Here is a 16615-nt window from a genome sequence, read left to right as displayed (position 1 = left end):
TAGTTTAAAAACAAACAAACAAAAAACCCACAACAGAAACCAGGCTAATCTTAAAACCTTATAAATTATACATGTAATATGGTAATAGGGTGTAGTCAGTATGTTAACTTTTCATCCTCGTACAGCTAGACTATTGATGCACAAATGTTGCATAGAAAATCACATATTTCCAGTGGGATGTAACAGCAATCAATTTAGCATCATTTCTTTTGGATTATCTTCTTGCTTTCCTCCTCACAAGCCACAATAACCTTTTCCCTTACACATGGCTCCCTGGGGTAAGAGTCAGAACGGGGAGGGCCTTACTGGCAACCTGTTGCTCTGCTGGCACCCAGAGCACCACTGCTACCAGTGCTGCCTGACCAGCTTCTCCCACAGCGGGTGGGTTCAGTAGCTTTTTAGGATGGCATGGGACTGTGGGGCTCCCGCCCTCCTGGACTTGCCCAAGGGTTGCAACATCCAGAAGCTTTGGCTGCTCTGGTTTCTCAAGTTGATGAATGGTTGGAAAATTCAGTCCTGGAGATGTTTGTGCCTGCGTATACGGAAACTTGGAGCTGATGAAAGGGTGCCAGAAAGACAGAAATAGCAACAGGTTGTAATCTGGGGCGGGTGGCATCTGCCTCTGCTGCCGGGAAGTACTGAAAAGGGTTGAAAAGCAAGGACAGGAAGTACCCAGCCTGTGTCCCTGATACTGCCTGCAGTTTCTCATCCCTTTCCTTGCTGCTGCCCCCACCGAGGCCAGGTGGCATTACTAGGTGAGCAGCCCCACGAAGTATGTACTTTCCCAGGGGCTGGGCATCTTGAGGCTGTGCTCTGGGGCGATACGCAGTGCTGCAGCCCATGCCACAGACTTGCTCATGCTGGGGGCATAAAAGCAGTGCCTCTGCTATCCTTTCACCTTTCCTAAAACTCAGACAAATCTCTGCGAGCTCTGCCAACCCTCAAATTCAGTCTGAACCAGTGTGAAGGTTAAACTATTATTGTGGGGTGGGACTGAAGCATGCTGGTGAAACCCCACACAGCCAGTGTCCTCACAGCAGCCTGATTTCTTTAGAGAACCAGACTAAAATCATAATTAACCAGGCAATGCTGCCAAGAGAGGCAGTGCCTGTGGGCTCTGGCCAGGCTGGATGCTGGCTGGAAGCCCGCTGGAAGCCCTGAGGCTTAGTTCAGGCAGCTGAATCCCCCTACACATACCCCCAGTACACACGCACACAGAGCAATGGGCCCAGCATGGGGTGAGAAGCACACCAGCCACTGTGATACAGCTGTCACACCGCTGTCATGGTGCACGGGCAGAGCTGGAGGCTCACCTCCACTGGCTCCGGACTGGAGACACTGCAGAGCATCACAAACAGCAGCTTTTTGATGCATGGAAGGAAAGAAAAAAGCAATTATATTTTAATCTCAAATTGAGCCAAAACCAAAGTGTTCTGGTTTTCTTTGGGATTGTTCATGTGGTGGAACAAATGCATTTCACTTACCCAAAATGAAGTGGGTTTTATGTTGAAGTACCCAGAAGGCAAACACCCTGAGGGTGCAAAATGGATGCAGCCCCTCCAGCCCATCAGAAAATTGTGCATTTTCTTACCTCTCGGAAGAAGAGGTTGTTCCATTGAAAGAGCAACTGTTTCCTGGGTGCAGGAAACCCTCAGAACACAAGTGACTACAAAACCTGGTTACTTCACCTCTCTTTGGTCCTTCCATGCTGGCTGTTTTGCCCCTGTCCCTAGGCTGTGTGGGCAGCAGCAGGGGGCTGCAGGCAGTGCTGGACAAAACAGCATGGCTCTGGATGGGGCTTCCATCCAGGTGAGACACCCACAGTGCTTCATCCCACAGTAAACACGAGCTCATCCACCGCCCACACCACTCTGGTAACACCTGCAGGCAGTGTCCCTAGGCTGCTGCTGTATTTTGTGTAACTTTGCTTGCTCATACAACACAGATGGGGACTGCACTGTGAAAGCACAGTTCCTCACCCTCCTCTCTTTTTCCTGTGATTTAAAACGGTTTGGTTTCTTTGAGCAGCCACGTTGTTGTGGAAAGGCTCTAATCTCTCACCACTGACACGCGGCATCTCCCTGGTGCAAATGAGATGTAGGTATAAATAGCACCAGCTTCCATCAGCTGCCACCCTGGGGCCTACCCCAGGGTTAATCCACTTCAAGGCTGTCAAAATCCAGCCTGCTGGCTGTTGGTCCTTCTCTACAGACCTTTGTATTATCCTTTCCACAGCTTCCTGCCTCCGCTCCCCAGCAGGGTCTGCCCCAGGCCTCCCCTCCAGGGTGCCTTGCAAGGACTGGGCAGTGCAGGAGCAAGGAGCCACAAGCAGGCTCCTTGCCAAGCACCCAACCTATGGAAACCATTTTCAGTCTCAGGTGACTGGGATGGACTGAACTGATTACTGTGCTTGCTGAAGGGCTGACGAGCACAGCAGACCACAGGCAGGCAGCCTGAATATTTATGCTCTGTGGCCCCCTTGCATATGAACACAACTAGGATCTTTGGGCCAATGATCTAGATCTCTTTGTATTAAGCGTTAATCAAAATATGTTGCATTGCTACTGTGGACTGTGGAGCTGCTGGGGCTTAGTATCAGAAGACTAAGGTTTAACATTGTTTTGATTACTTGACTAATATTTTATGCAGGAAAGCAAGCTGTGGCCTTAATACATAATGTTGCTGCTACCTGAGAATTACAAAATCCCAAGGACGGTCACAGTGCAGGCATAAATATGTATACTGCATTAGCAGCAAGTGCAGATATTTTGATAAGACTCACAGGCTAAGGAGTTCGATGTGGATTCTTCTGACCAAAATTTAGACATGGCAGACAGCATCTAAGCCAGTAGCTCCAGGCCCCCTTCAAAATCAATAGGAAGAAGTGGGCACTTTTAGGGCACAGTTCATCTGACCTGTATTAGTCCTACTTTAGCCCCACGTGTGTCTGTGTGTCTGCTCTGACCATAGAGGCACTTTGGATAAGCAGCCCAGGTACAGAGCCTACTGTAAATGTCTGATTTTGCTTAGGTGAATCTCAGGTGAAAAAATAATTTGACTCCTTATCGCACAAAATTGGGAGAGGAATGGAAAGTTGGAAGTGGGTGAGATTTGTTAACATTCCTCTAAGATCTCTTGCTGCTAGTTTGTCCTGCTCAGCTTGGGTCAAGCACAAAACCCCTGCAGTGCACTAGAAAGGTGATGTTCAGCAGTAGGGATTAAAAACAGAACGTGCCATCAAGTCCCTGCACCATTTTTTGTCAGACCAAAACTCCCTCAGTACAAGTAGTTCTTGTGAGAGTTTAGGTGCAGACAGGAAAGTTGGGTCATGGACGTTGGGAGGTAATTGCAGACAAACTCACACCTAAGTTCAGCAGCTGCAGTTCAAGGTCTTCCCAGAGCTGACTCCAGCACACCCTGTGACCTTGGCTTTGCTCAGGCACATCTTGAGTGATGATTATTTTCCCCCTTAGACACAGAAGCCTTTTTCTTAAAATAGGCTTTTAAAAATAAATCCTTCTCATGGTGTGGCTGCTCCAGCGCAGCAGCTGTGGGCAGGTCTCGACCCCCAGTCTCACTGTCTGAGGACAGATTCCCCCCTGCAGAACACCTGTAATTCAAGCATTTGATTTTTCCCAGCAGGGCCTCATTTCTTCAAATGAAGCCTATTTGTGTAATGAAACATCAAGTAGTTCACACAGGGATGCAGAGCACTCACAGGGAAAAAGCTCTCAATTGAAATGCTGTGCCAAGAAAGATTTAATTGCAGTTACCATACAATACAAAGAGGGGAAATAAAAAACCCAAAACAACTGCAGGAACAGGCTGTTTTCATTTCCCAGCAATTGCACAACAGCAAGCCTACCTCAGTGCTCAATAGGCTCCTGTTGGCACTAATTGGCACCCTTGCTGGTGGGTCCGTGTGGAGGAGATGAGGTCTGAATGGCTTACAGGGGTAGACCTGCTCCTGCATCTCCACACAGGCAGGCGAGATGCAGGCAGGCAGGCAGCAGCAGCAGCCCTGGCCCTTGGCACCCTTCAGAACTTCTGCAAAGGAATTTCCTCAGATATGAAGAAAGCAAGTGTGTACACAGCCATGCTGATATCAGATAGGGGACTCGTGCCAGGAATTTGAGCGTAGTTAGCAACTTTGTAGTGTGCAGGGACACCTACTTCTTGGGTATAGCAAGCGTGTAGATGCCTGTATAGCTCAGGGCATATGCTTCAGTGCTTTCTTCCGTGGGAGCCTTAAAGAACTTGTGAGTTCCTCCATATCTTATTTACTAGTAACATCCAAGATGATCACAGGCTTTTCCCATCCTAATCTTTGTGGTGGTCTTTTCCATGTTTCGTATTTCGTATGAACCTCCCCTTTTGCCTTGTTATTTGCAACTGCATTCAATGATCTTGTCCCTAATGGAGTCTAGAGTTTTTCATGTAGAGGTAAAGTTTATTACTAAGACTCAAGTGAATCCCCAACTAGGGTCACCCAGGTGCTTCATTTGGCCAGAGACCAAACCAGCCCCTTCTCTATGCTGTTCCTGTACCAAATTGCAGCCTGTCTCAGGGTGATGCCTAACATAAACACTTAAAGAAGCAGCCAGGGAATTTTAGGAGAAAAGAATAAACTTATGAGATTTACTACTTTATCTATTCTTCTTGTTTTTCAAACAACAGTTAACTGGGCTGGAAGGGAAGATACAGCTTATACAGGGTTCCTCTACAACATGCATTACACAGAAGTGTGGGGTTTAGCCAGATAGCTCTCTGGCTGCAGGACTATAAGCTGAGTTCATACCTCAGACATTTAGATGTTCCCATTACCTTCTGTGACAAAGGCTTACTGTTTCTTGGGTAATTTGTCTATCCAAGGTATTTTCAGAACATTTAAAGGTACTTTCAATAGTTCACTAGATATTCAAGATATCACTAGATATTGAGAGTAGACTACGTGTGTTTTCATTTGGTTTAGCGATATTGACTGTGAGCACTGCACCAGTACATAGCCCTCCAAACCCAAACCCTACAGGAGGCTTATCTGAAACTCACCAGGTGTTAAGACACTTTTCCTGTTGAGTTCTGCAGGTTCTAAAACACACCCAGCTGTATGATTAACCAAAGAGACAGAGCAGGATTTCAGCCCTGGCAGTAGCAGTGCAGAAAAACGGAAGCTGACAGGCAATGGCAAGGCTGCAGTCTTCCCTCTTTGGCTCTCTCTGGTTTTGTAGAGAATCAACCAGCCTTTGGACTATATCTCTCCTTTCTGAATAGGTTTTTAAAGCTGGGGAGTAAGTCTGTTAGTGACAGAGACAGTAGAAAGGTAGGGCATCTATAAAGAAGTCATGGCTAATGCTGGCTGCAAACATTCAAGTCTAGGTTGCCTTTGGAAAAGCACTCTTATCAAAAATGTCAAACTGTTGCCAAATACTTTCCAGCCAAATCTAGGTTTAGTTTTTGACAAGAGAAAAAAAAAAATGTTCCCATGGCTAAAATTTATCTCTGCAGTAGCTCTTTGTAGTTGCTGGAAATGCAGACTCATATATGAAGGATATCTTGCCATGCACAATATTGGAAGTAACTTTGTGGCTGTGTCAGCAATAAAAATGCCTGAGTAAATTCTTGCAATAAAACAGACAGAAAAGAGCAAAATCTGATTGCCCACCAGTTAACATTTTGTTTTTGTATGGAAATAAGCATTTCCATTCCTAACGACTATGTGAACAGAAGGGCTTATGACAGCTAGCTTATTTCTACAATAAGAGGCTTCTTGGGGCTGGATGGTTGGTAGAATAGGGAAACCCATTAATATCTGTCCGCATAGCTAATATTTTAGGTGGTCAGAAGGGAAAAGCCCTTAGAATGGTGGCCTCAGTGTCATAGCAGTGAAAGCCTGGTTAGGAAGCAGCCAACAGGGTCTGATTTATTCACTCTGCAGCTTAGTGTTAACAGCTCCTGACTCAGCTCTGCCACTGAGTTGGTGTATAGTCCTGTAGAGCCGTTTATCTCCCGGCACTGGAGGAAGGCAGTCTCCATCCCATCTGGCCACTGCTTCAAGGAGCTGGAGCATCCCAGCCATTTTTGGTGGCCTGGGAGAAAAGAAAGGAGCAGGCACAGGTCAACTCTCCTGTTGCCAGAGGAGACAGGAGACTTGAGTAACCAAGAGTGACGATGGCACTTCAAGGGTCTCCTCTCTCCCCACTTCCCATCCATCCTCCTATCTGCACTTTCTTTGGTAAGGTCTGTGCTTGGTCCTGGCATGGGATGGGATGGAATGGATTGGAGCGGGGCTGGGTATTCCTTGCCTGAGCCTCTCTGATGAGGTCCAGCAGTGGGGCTTGCTCCTAGGTCTCTCCCCAGAGCTAGTGCCCCATCCAGTTGCTCTGCTCCCATAACTGCTCTGCAGTGGGAAGGTCTGCTGTGTCCCCTCCTGAGCCTCAGAAACTACTGCAGGTCCTGCAGCAGATAGTCCTGCCCCCACATCGGGTGCTGGCTTCCAGGAGATGGAGCCTCAGTAATGTTGTGGCTGAGGCCAAATAATAAATACCCTGAAAAGGTTTAAGATTCTCTCTTCAGGCATCTGCTTTTGAATACCCATGCTTTAATTCAGGTGTGGTGTGTGGGAAAAATATTAAATAAGCAATAATTGCTTCATAGATATAATAACCATCCTGGCAAATCATATTTTGACTTTAAAGTTGACAATAAACACATGCAATAAATAAAGGTAATCATGCATTACATGTCCATGGCAGTAGATGATACCAAGCCTATTAAAACAGTATCAATCAGGCACTGAAAATGGTTTATATTTAGCACATCTCATTTTAGATTAAACAGACTCTGCTCTCAATTATCCAGTAATTACCTAGAGGCATGAAGGCATGTACACAAAGCTGCAGCAAAGCGACTGTGTGAGTACTGGCTTACTTTCCTCTTGGTAAGCTTCATTTTGCTGGGATTAATTGGTGAGAAGGCTGGTGATGAACACATGACAAGCACAACACTCAATAATGCTTTAATAAAGTGATGGAAGCAAATGTTTTCCATCAAACCTCTTCAGCACAGGAAATGTGATTAATTAAGCACATTCATCTAATTACTGTATGAATTCTCAGGAGGTAAATGTATACTCCAAGGCAGATATGCTGGGTATGATTCCAGAGGCTAGATTCAATTTATTTTTATGTGATATTGTTTATGTAAACATTAAAAAAGTTCTTTTTTTTAAGGAAAGATCATAACTGTGATTGGTTTCCAGTACTGCATCAAAGATGGTCCTAATCACCAGTATTCATCAGAGCTAGCGATAAATCTTCCTTCAGAATAACTCTCTGGCTTTTCCATTATCTCTAGAGAGACCGAGCATTAGGAAAAATGCAACCACCAAAGTTTTTGTTGGATGTTGGCTGTATCTTACAATCCCTCTGCTTTCCTTTGCTTTAACAGTGTTTGGGAATGCAGGGCTGGAGTTGCTTTTCTAATCAGCATCAGCAAATGGAGGATATGAGGCTCCAAATTGTGCCCCTATGAGTGCGTTCACTGAGCAATACTGAGGGTACAGGAGCCATAATGTTGCTTTCCCTAATCCAAGCATAGGTACCTACATCAAGAACTGTAGGGGATTCTGAGCTCCCAGCACTTTCCAGAGCTGGGCAAGGGAAGTGCATAGGGAGGGCAGCCACATTGAGAGCAGCTGGTGACAGTGGCATTTCCCCACTGGCCACTGCTCCAGCCTGGCTCTGCCATTGGGCTGCCTCCAGAGGTTGCCTGCCAGCTCTTCCAGCCAGCACCCAGCACAGTTTGCTTCTGCAATAGAAATCCTCATTGTGCCTGGCAGAGGAGAAGCAGCAACTGCAGGAACAGTTCAACCAAGTGACCCAGGGGCCAGTAACCCCTGCAGAGTCATTCCCTTGTACCAGCACAGCCTTGGGCTGCTGAGGGACCGAATTCTCTCCTCAGCTGCAGGATGCTCCCACCCATGAGGTCATGCAGAGGAAGGCTGAGGGGGCTGGGATGCCTGGCACAAACAGATATGCAATCACAGCAGTGCCTTGCTGTGGCTTGGTGTAGAAACACCAAATATTTGGGGGAGTGAAGCTAGTGAGACCAAAGCTAGCAGTGAGAGAAAAGCCATGTCAAATCCCCACCACCACTATCAGCCCTGTCTCTACTCCATCCCCCTCTCCCTGCCCCATGGGAAAACCCATGCCTGGTGCCTGTAGCCTTAAAAAGATCATTGCTATGCTATAAATATCCAGCCATCAATTAACCACATAAATGCCCACAATCCGGAGAGCTCTCCTCCTGCATCACTGATGTAACTAACATCAGGGTTGCTCACCATCACAGGTCCTGCCATACTTGTCTCATTAAACCCAACAGCATCTTGCTCTTTAGCAATGTATTCATTTTAGGGCTTTACAGCAACCTAGTCCATAGTGCATTTAAAGTCAACAGAGAGACTCTGCCTGAGTTCTGTGGGCTTGGATCTCTTCCAAGGGAAATATTTTCCGGCTTAAGTAACTCTGAAACAAGGCGATCACAGAAAAAAAAAAGGAAAAGAAAAAAGGGAATGTTTCTTTTAAAAATATGTTGTTGACAACAGAGAGCAAAGAAATCCCAGCACTAGGGTTATATTTTTAATGCTGCTTCAATCAAAAGCTTCAGAATAATGAAATACTTGCAAAATAAACCTGTTTGCATTTATGGCCTTGCTAACTATGGATGGGCAGGGAGCGGGGGAAGTGCTAAGAAATTCTGGTCCAAAGGAAACAAATAAGGAAAGCAAATCTTTCTCAGGCAGCCTGGCTGCTTGCTAGCTTCCCTGAGAGCAGCAAGGAGCGCGGAGGCTGGGGGAAGCCCCACGGTGTGATACAGTCCCATGTTGCTGTATGAGGTTATCTGCCCTATTGGTGTGACCTAATTCATTGAAATACCAACTCCTAGCAAGGCGCTGGAGACCTTCCAGAGCATTTCAGCAAGGACAGCATTTCAGATGAATAGAACCAAGGAGGCAACCCCACGGGAGAAGGCAGGGCTCTGCTTGGCCTTTGTTTGCTGACAGCAGCTCTCAGAGGCTCCCACGCACTCTAAATAGCTCAATGAAGCATTGCTAATGCATGTAGTATGATTGTGTATACACAGCAGCAGCAGGTGAATATACCTGTGGGTAGGTGGATATCTCAGAAGGCTCCTGTAATCATCCCTGCAACGTAATCAGTGCTCTGCCCTCTACTTAGTGCATAATACCTCCTTGCGTAACACCAGCACGATAATTAGTGCCACTTCAGCAGGTTGAGCCCGGTGACTCCCATGGGACGTCTACTGGCTCCTGCCGGTGATAACCGGATGGTGTGGCAGAGGAAACCCTTGTGGTGCTCACTGGGAGGGCAGCGCTTGCCCCTGCCGAAGCACTCAATGATGGACTAAAGCTTCAAGCAAGATCCGTGAAACCCAAGTCTGCAGAAGTATCATAAGATTAACTCCTAGGATTATTCTCTGGGAAGACTGTATGAGAGATGCCACTAGGGCACTGTAAAGCCTGCAATCATGTCTTGATTCTCAGAAAAAAGGAGAGGTCTAGCGTAAGCTAGATTTCATAAATCAAACCTGTATGTAGGCATCACTCCAGCATAGTGTGTGCTTTGGCTGTGACATAAGGCACCACATTTCTGTCTGCCCTGCTGGAATATGCAAACCCTCTCACATCTTTGTGCTAAAAATAAGTCGAAATTGCCATGTCCCTTAGTGTGCAATTTGCTGATTTTTGTCTTCTACCCTCTGTTCAAAGGTCGTGGCATTCCATGTGTGGCCAGGGCCTGTAAAATGCTCTGGGTGAACACATACAATGTGTTTACTCAGATCTATATCTAATTATATGGGCTGCCTGGGAGACAACTAGGAGAGAGGCAGCAATCAAACCCTCACTGAAGCACAGTGAAACTGTAGGACATGGGCTACAAAGCCACATTTATTCCCTCGGGTTTGGAAGGACAATCCCAGAGTTCACCTTACTGACATACAGAATTGTAGAATCATAGAATGGTTTGGGTGGGAAGGGACCTTAAAGCTCATCCAGTTCAAACCCCCCTGCCATGGCCAGGAACACCTTCCACTAGAGCAGGTTGCTCAAAGCCTTGTCCAACCTGGCCTTGAACACTGCCAGGGATGGGGCAGCCACAGCTTCTCTGGGCAAAGGAATCTCCTCTCTCAGCCTGTATTTAAGGTGTGGGTATCAAGGTAACAGACTGGCTATTTTGAAAGTTAGCATAGGAAATAGTGCTTTGTGACAAATCCTAGGCACCATCTGTGTAGGACACCTCCCACTCTCTTCCCCTTCTTTGAGACCCCTTTATGGTCCCCAAGAACTTTGCGGTCAACAAGAGTTGCCATTGACATAGCCTCCCATCATGGAAACCAAAGGGAAGACAACTTTGCAGTCTAAGAAACTGGGCCTGTCCTGTTGAATACACACTAGTATGGGGGGAAATAACTGTACAAGGGCAGAACTTGAAAACATCAGAAAATGGTAGTTGCCCTTCCCAGCCCTGCCAGCTTCACTGGGTGCAGTCTTGTTTGTAGCTCTGGCAATCTTTCTAAGGCAGGAGGTGACCTGAAAACTCAGCCAACAGAGACCAATAGCTCTCCTGCAGCTGAGACCCAGAAAAAGGTCTCTGGAGAGGAAAGGAAAAGCCATCAGTGAGAAAAATCAAAATGCAGTAGAAAATACCCACCCAAGTGCTGTGCTGCTCCCCTAGCTCCTCCTTTATCTACGCAGCTGAAAAGCAATGCAGTGCTGGGAAGGGGCTGGGGCCAGGGCTGGTAGGACATGGGCCAGATGCGGCAGCAAGAGGCTCCTGCCCTGGACTCCACCTGGCCTCAGGTATGAGTGGGAAAAGGTCTGGAGAGGAGGTGCTTCACATTCAAACCCGTATTCACATTTCTCCAGTTTGTCTCAGCTTCACTATCTTCCCACAGCAGATGGGATGGGTCAGTCCTTTACACTGTAGAAACTCCTACATGCAGTTGTGAAAGCATCCTCTCTCATTTGGCCATATCCAGCTGTCACTTTCTGTAATATACACCAGCATATGGGCAAAATGCCATTTTAATGAAAAAGAATAATACACAGGAGAGCTGTGAACTGAAATTGAGTGTGGCCTTTTGGAATAACTGGAATATCTGGACAAGGAAGGATTAGTCGATGTTGTTCATGACACTTCTAAGGTGATGAAAACAGCAAGTTATTTCCACTGCATTGCTAAAGCATATTACTTATCAAATATACCCTATAATTTATATACAGTGAAAAACTGCTAGAAATGTGCATGTTTTCAGAGTGCTGGTCTGACTGAAAGAAAAAAAAAAACAAACAAAAAACCCCCAAACCAGTTTTTCATTAAAAAAAAAAATTGGAGGTGCCTCACCAGATTTATTCTAGAATTAACTCTAGGAGACCTGGGGCAGGCACATACTTTTTATTCCCCTTTCACATGGTGCTGCGCACAACAGGGCACAGCCTTTTGACAGAAGATCTGAGATAGTACAAGAGTAAAAGGACCATAATTTGGACTGGATTTTGAAAAAAGACACTAGGGAGACAGTGCCCAAATCCAACGGCAATTTTGAGACCACTGGTCTGTAACATTAATTCCTAATGAGAGTTTCATGTCTGCAGTAGTGCAAAAGCCACCTTGCTTAAGGAGTCCTTTTCCAATACAAAAAGTGAGTAATCATGTATTTCCCTGCTGCAGTCAGACTGTTCATTTGTGGTCCAGGGATCACAGATTTCTCTAGATCTTGAATACTGCTGTCCCCAGGTTTTTATCTGGGAGACTACATACTACAAAACCCTTTCTTGTATCCATAATACTGATATAGCAGAAGGGTGATTCAGGATGCCAGGATCTGTGTGGCATCCAACTCAGGCACAATACAAAGCAGATACTAAATTAGAGAAGCTCAAGGTGAAACAAGCATTTCATGAACATTTGGAAAATACTGAGCTCAGGGTAAGAGGATAACATGTACATATGGTAAACTACTTTAAAATTCTGAGGATACTTCTGATCAAAAAGGAGACAATGATTTCTCAGGCTTCCTGTACCCATGAATTCAGGAGTACAGTGATGAATTTTCAGTCCAGCAGTTCAAAGACAAAGGTGTGCTAAGCTGGCTTCTTGACATTTGCGAACAGAAACTGTCTTCAACCCCACACAAGAAACAAATTAGCTGTTCCAGATTAGAAGGAAAGTATTAGCAAAGCACCAGAGGGTTCAGCGTGGGGTCTTTTCAATAACGGCAGACTTGGGTGATGATGCTCAAAGCACAAGCTGCCAAATCTAAAAGGCAGGATGGATGATATATTAATTTACTTTTTGCTTAAGTGCCTCAGCTGATGAAGAAATACTGCTATGAATCAAGGATTCTTGAAGCAAGGTCTTAATACACCTCAGGAGTATTTAAAAGAATAAAAGAAGTATTTTAAATTGCCATATAAAAATTTCCAAAGCCCTCAGCTAAGCACATCTGTAAGAAGAGTAAGAAACATGAAACTGGGTGACCTGGCCTGAAGGAAAAAAGGGGACCCTATTGCTAATATCAGATGTGCCTCACTAGGGATGCAATACATAAGCAAAGGGTATGTTACCATTTGCAGATCTGCTAGTAATCAGAAGACAGATTTTCCTCACAGTTTGGGTGTTTTCTGCTGATTTTATATTTTTCTTTTTACCTACTGCCAAATCTTGGACTAAGGGCAGATTTCCTGTGAGACCACAAAATTATGTGCTTGTATTAGTCACTAGCTCTGGAATTTCACTGATCTCTTCCTTTATTTTTTCCTTAGTTCATAAACAAAATCACCCAGCAGCAGATACCTAGATAGCCTCCATGGTGTAATTTTAGGATACGTGCATTGCCCAAGAATGGTGTCTCTATACCTTTTCTAGTGATTTTAATTTGTTAGTTCAGCAGAGGATATCAAAAGCTGTACAGCAGACTTAATCCAGCAAATGCTAATCCATCAGATCAGGGTGAGAGCGCTCTGCACCACTTTGGCTTCAGTCCTGGAAAGAGCTCTAGTCTGAAAATCCGGGTTCCCAACAGCATAATCTTTAGGGGGGTGTTACCATCCCCACACCGTGGTGTGGGCCTCCCTATGGAGAACCAGATCTGTACAGAGGTACAGATCAGCTGTGCTGCCTTCATCACAGTGGAGCTACACTACTTTGACATAAAGTAAGAACACATGACAATTGTACATGACAATTCCAGCTGTTCAAGATGAATAAATAAACAAGAAAAAGAAATCAGATACCTAAGTAGTATTTATTTCACTGTGGACATGAATAGCAATGCACAGACTTCCTGTGAAGTCGGTTGTCCTCCTCCCAGAAAATGAACCAAACTGACATAACGCTCTGCATTTGTGGTGCCTGTTCTTTGTTCAACAAAAATCATATGGAAGAAGCACTGATAGATTTGAAATAAGCTACAAATAAGTTAAATGCTAACTAATCACACACTGCCTCGGTACTCCTATCTGCAAGCACTGATTGGTTTCTGACACAGGAAGCCGTGGATCACACTGTGTACTTCCAGTGGGCTCACAGGCTCCTAAAAGGGATGTTTAATACTGTCTCTGCTGTGTACGCACTGTGCAGTCACTAACAGCAGGCATGGGGTTCTCTATTTGAAATATATTCATGAAAGGCAAAATAGGAGGCAAAAAAAAACCCAAACCAGCTCCTTTGAGTGCTGCAACAGGAAACTGCTGCCCATCAGAAGTTAAAATAAGTTGTAGTGTGACAGTATGTGCTGCATGCCTGAGCCCATGCAAGCTGCCATCAATGTGTGCCTGCACAGAGCAGGCAGTGTGGCAGGTTCAACTAGAGCTGGCATCCCCATTTCTGTCAAAACCAAGCTGCCTTCCGACAGGTGCCATGTTTGCCTGACTTGAATCTAGGCTGCAAGAGGCAGTCAGTGTTTCTGACCTGGCTGGGGCACAAAGCCCCATGAGCTTGAGGACTCGGGGCATCAGGACAGGGCAGGGCAGGGTCTGAGCTGTTGGTTCAGGATCACACTTGCCCAGCTCCTGTGTCATCCTACATGCAGGGGAGTGCAAGCAGGTCTGAGAACATGCAGCTCTCCTTTTTCTCCAACTAGCAGAGCTCTGGCATTCACACCATTGCAGCCTCTCTGGTTTTGTCCAGGTACATGGGAGCTGTCCCCTGTTCCCATCAGCTCAGGAAAATCAGGCTGCTGGGCTTTGGCTTCACCATGTCTGCAATTCACATGAAACATAGATAGTTTTGGTGAAATGACTCAAATTTCAAGGCAGCTTTTGCAGTCAGAAACTCCTTTCCCTGAACACTTTCCAGCAATCAGTTTACAACAGCATCATTTATCATCATTGCTTAATGATATATTAGCAATACTTCTGCCCTGGCAATTAGGTTGTCTGTAGGAGCCATTACTGCCCTCTGGGCAGCTGCCAGACCCCACACTGCCCGGGCAGCTCTCCAGTTTCACTCCACTTGCTTCTGAGAGCTGCTACAGGTATTTGAGCTAAGCCTTGCCTGCTGCGCTCACTTCTAAGGCTTTATATTTTCTGTGCTAGAGTGACTGACCACTAAAATAAACCTGACATGGCTTTTTTTTTTTTCCTTTTCTTTTTCTTGGGAAGCAATTTCGGCAGAATTTCACCTATTGGCTCACAGAGTTATTTAACACAGCCTGGAACCTTAATCCTTCTGTTTGGGTTTGTTGTGGTTGTTTTTAATTTAGGTGTCAATTCTGCTTTTTCTATTTTACAGATAAATTTGCCTCCAAAATCCAAATAACCAAGTTAGCTCCTGTTATGGCAAAGGTGAGCTGCACTGAATTTCTCTCTGCTCCCCAAATCTGGCTTTTCCCTCTACTGGAGAATAACCAGGTATATCCTGGCCTCTGATAAGAAAGAAAGCTCTAAATCAACAGGTAGCAGTTAAGATAGGTGACTCACTGATACTGCAACTTTCATGTTGCTTTTAATGACACGGACAGCCTTGACTTTCTGTGCTCCCTTTGCCAGGCCAAAAAGCAGCTGGGAGTCTGGAAAACCACAAGTGATAAGAGGCCAGTACAAACACAGCACCTGCCTGCAAGTTTTGACCGTGTCAGGTCTTGCAATCACAGCTGTATTGCTCAAAGGAATATGAAAAAGCAGGGCAAAAACTTTCTGACAATGTTTTCATGTCTGGAAATATCCTTTGGTCACAACCACACTGTCTGAAAATGTTCATTCTGAATAAATTTCTTCTGAAAAGCAAATGAAAATGAAGTTAAGAATGTTAAGTTCTTAAGAAAGTTAAGTATGTTTCACTGTGGAAACATACCAGGCTGGAACATTTCAATGTGACATATTCAAATACTTTGAAATTAAAAATGCAACATAAGGAAATCAAAGTTATAAATGAAAAAAATTGTATTTCAGATTATTTTATCCAATCCAGAACAGCAAAATAGTCCCAAAATTTAATATTAACAGAAACTCCAAAATTACGTTTTATTATGGTTTTATTTTAAATCAGGAAATCCTGGGGAGCAGCTCTAAAGCTGGCAGTTGGTAACCTCTCTGCAAAAAAATAGGAAAACATTTCTCTTTTATTGCTTTTGATCAGTCTGCTTTCCTCTTGAACGCACAAGGGGACATTTTAATTGTAGGTTTTTAACAGAAAACTTAAAGGTAATTTTAGATGGAAATGCAATGTAAGATCAGGGGTATGATTTTTCTCATTGTATTTACATAGATTACTGAGTTAGTAAAACAGGACACCCAAGGTAAAGGTACAGCATGTCAACACATTTCAAGTATAGCAGTTTCAAACTATCTCTAAATTACCTCCTCCTCATGGAATTTGCTTTTATTTTCCAGTGCCTGGAGAAAAAAAATTAAATTCAATAACAATTGAATTTCATTCAGTAAGTGGCAAAGCAATAAAATGAACTCTGCAAAAACTGTACCAAGATAAATTGTATGTTAACACATTTATGGACTCTCAGACCCAAGGCTTCCTAGCAAAGCACCCTTTCCATAAACTACCTTAGCCGGGAAGGGTCACCTCTACCTTTACTCTGAGTACATCAGTGCAGTCGCTTGCATTGATCCCAGCAGCAGTGGTATAGCTGAGGTAATAAAATCAGCATGCACAAACAAAACTGGTACTTAATCACGTAACTCTGCTAAAATTTGATGAAGGCTGCTGCACGTGACCAGGTCACTAACGGGATGCTGCAAAAAGAGAACCATACTGCCTGCAAGTCCTGGTATGGAAGAGAATTTAAACATTCTGGGATTTCTGTATCATTTTTCATATCGCCTCCACCCTACACTCATCTGAGCTGCTGCTTGTATGAGGTACCGCTTGGTAAGGAAGAGAGGCAAGATGAAACACTGCACCTTCAGATGCACAGATCTGGCTGGCTGTGCACCCAAGGGATGTCCCAACCCACCTTTCACTCTGTTTTTCTGGTCCTCACAAAGCATAAATGATGAAAACCAGCCCATTCCGGTTCTTATGCACAGGCAGCAGGTCTCTCCAAGGCCCTTGTTTGGTGCTTTTCACTTCTGGGA

General features: G+C 44.9%; 1 long non-coding RNA gene across 1 annotated transcript; it reads right to left on the bottom strand.

The window, feature by feature from the left end:
• Positions 1–14162: 14162 nt before the first annotated feature.
• Positions 14163–16540, bottom strand: LOC136007100 (uncharacterized). The gene is made up of 3 exons (XR_010609471.1): positions 16495–16540; positions 15884–15919; positions 14163–14284 (listed from the first exon to the last, which is right to left on the bottom strand). It is a non-coding gene; the product is annotated as an uncharacterized LOC136007100 (long non-coding RNA).
• Positions 16541–16615: the final 75 nt, after the last annotated feature.

Source organism: Lathamus discolor, chromosome 1 (assembly GCF_037157495.1).
Source record: "Lathamus discolor isolate bLatDis1 chromosome 1, bLatDis1.hap1, whole genome shotgun sequence".
NCBI lineage: Eukaryota > Metazoa > Chordata > Aves > Psittaciformes > Psittacidae > Lathamus > Lathamus discolor.
The sequence above is the reverse complement of the archived record's forward strand: the minus strand, read 5'-3'. Positions and strand labels throughout refer to the sequence as shown.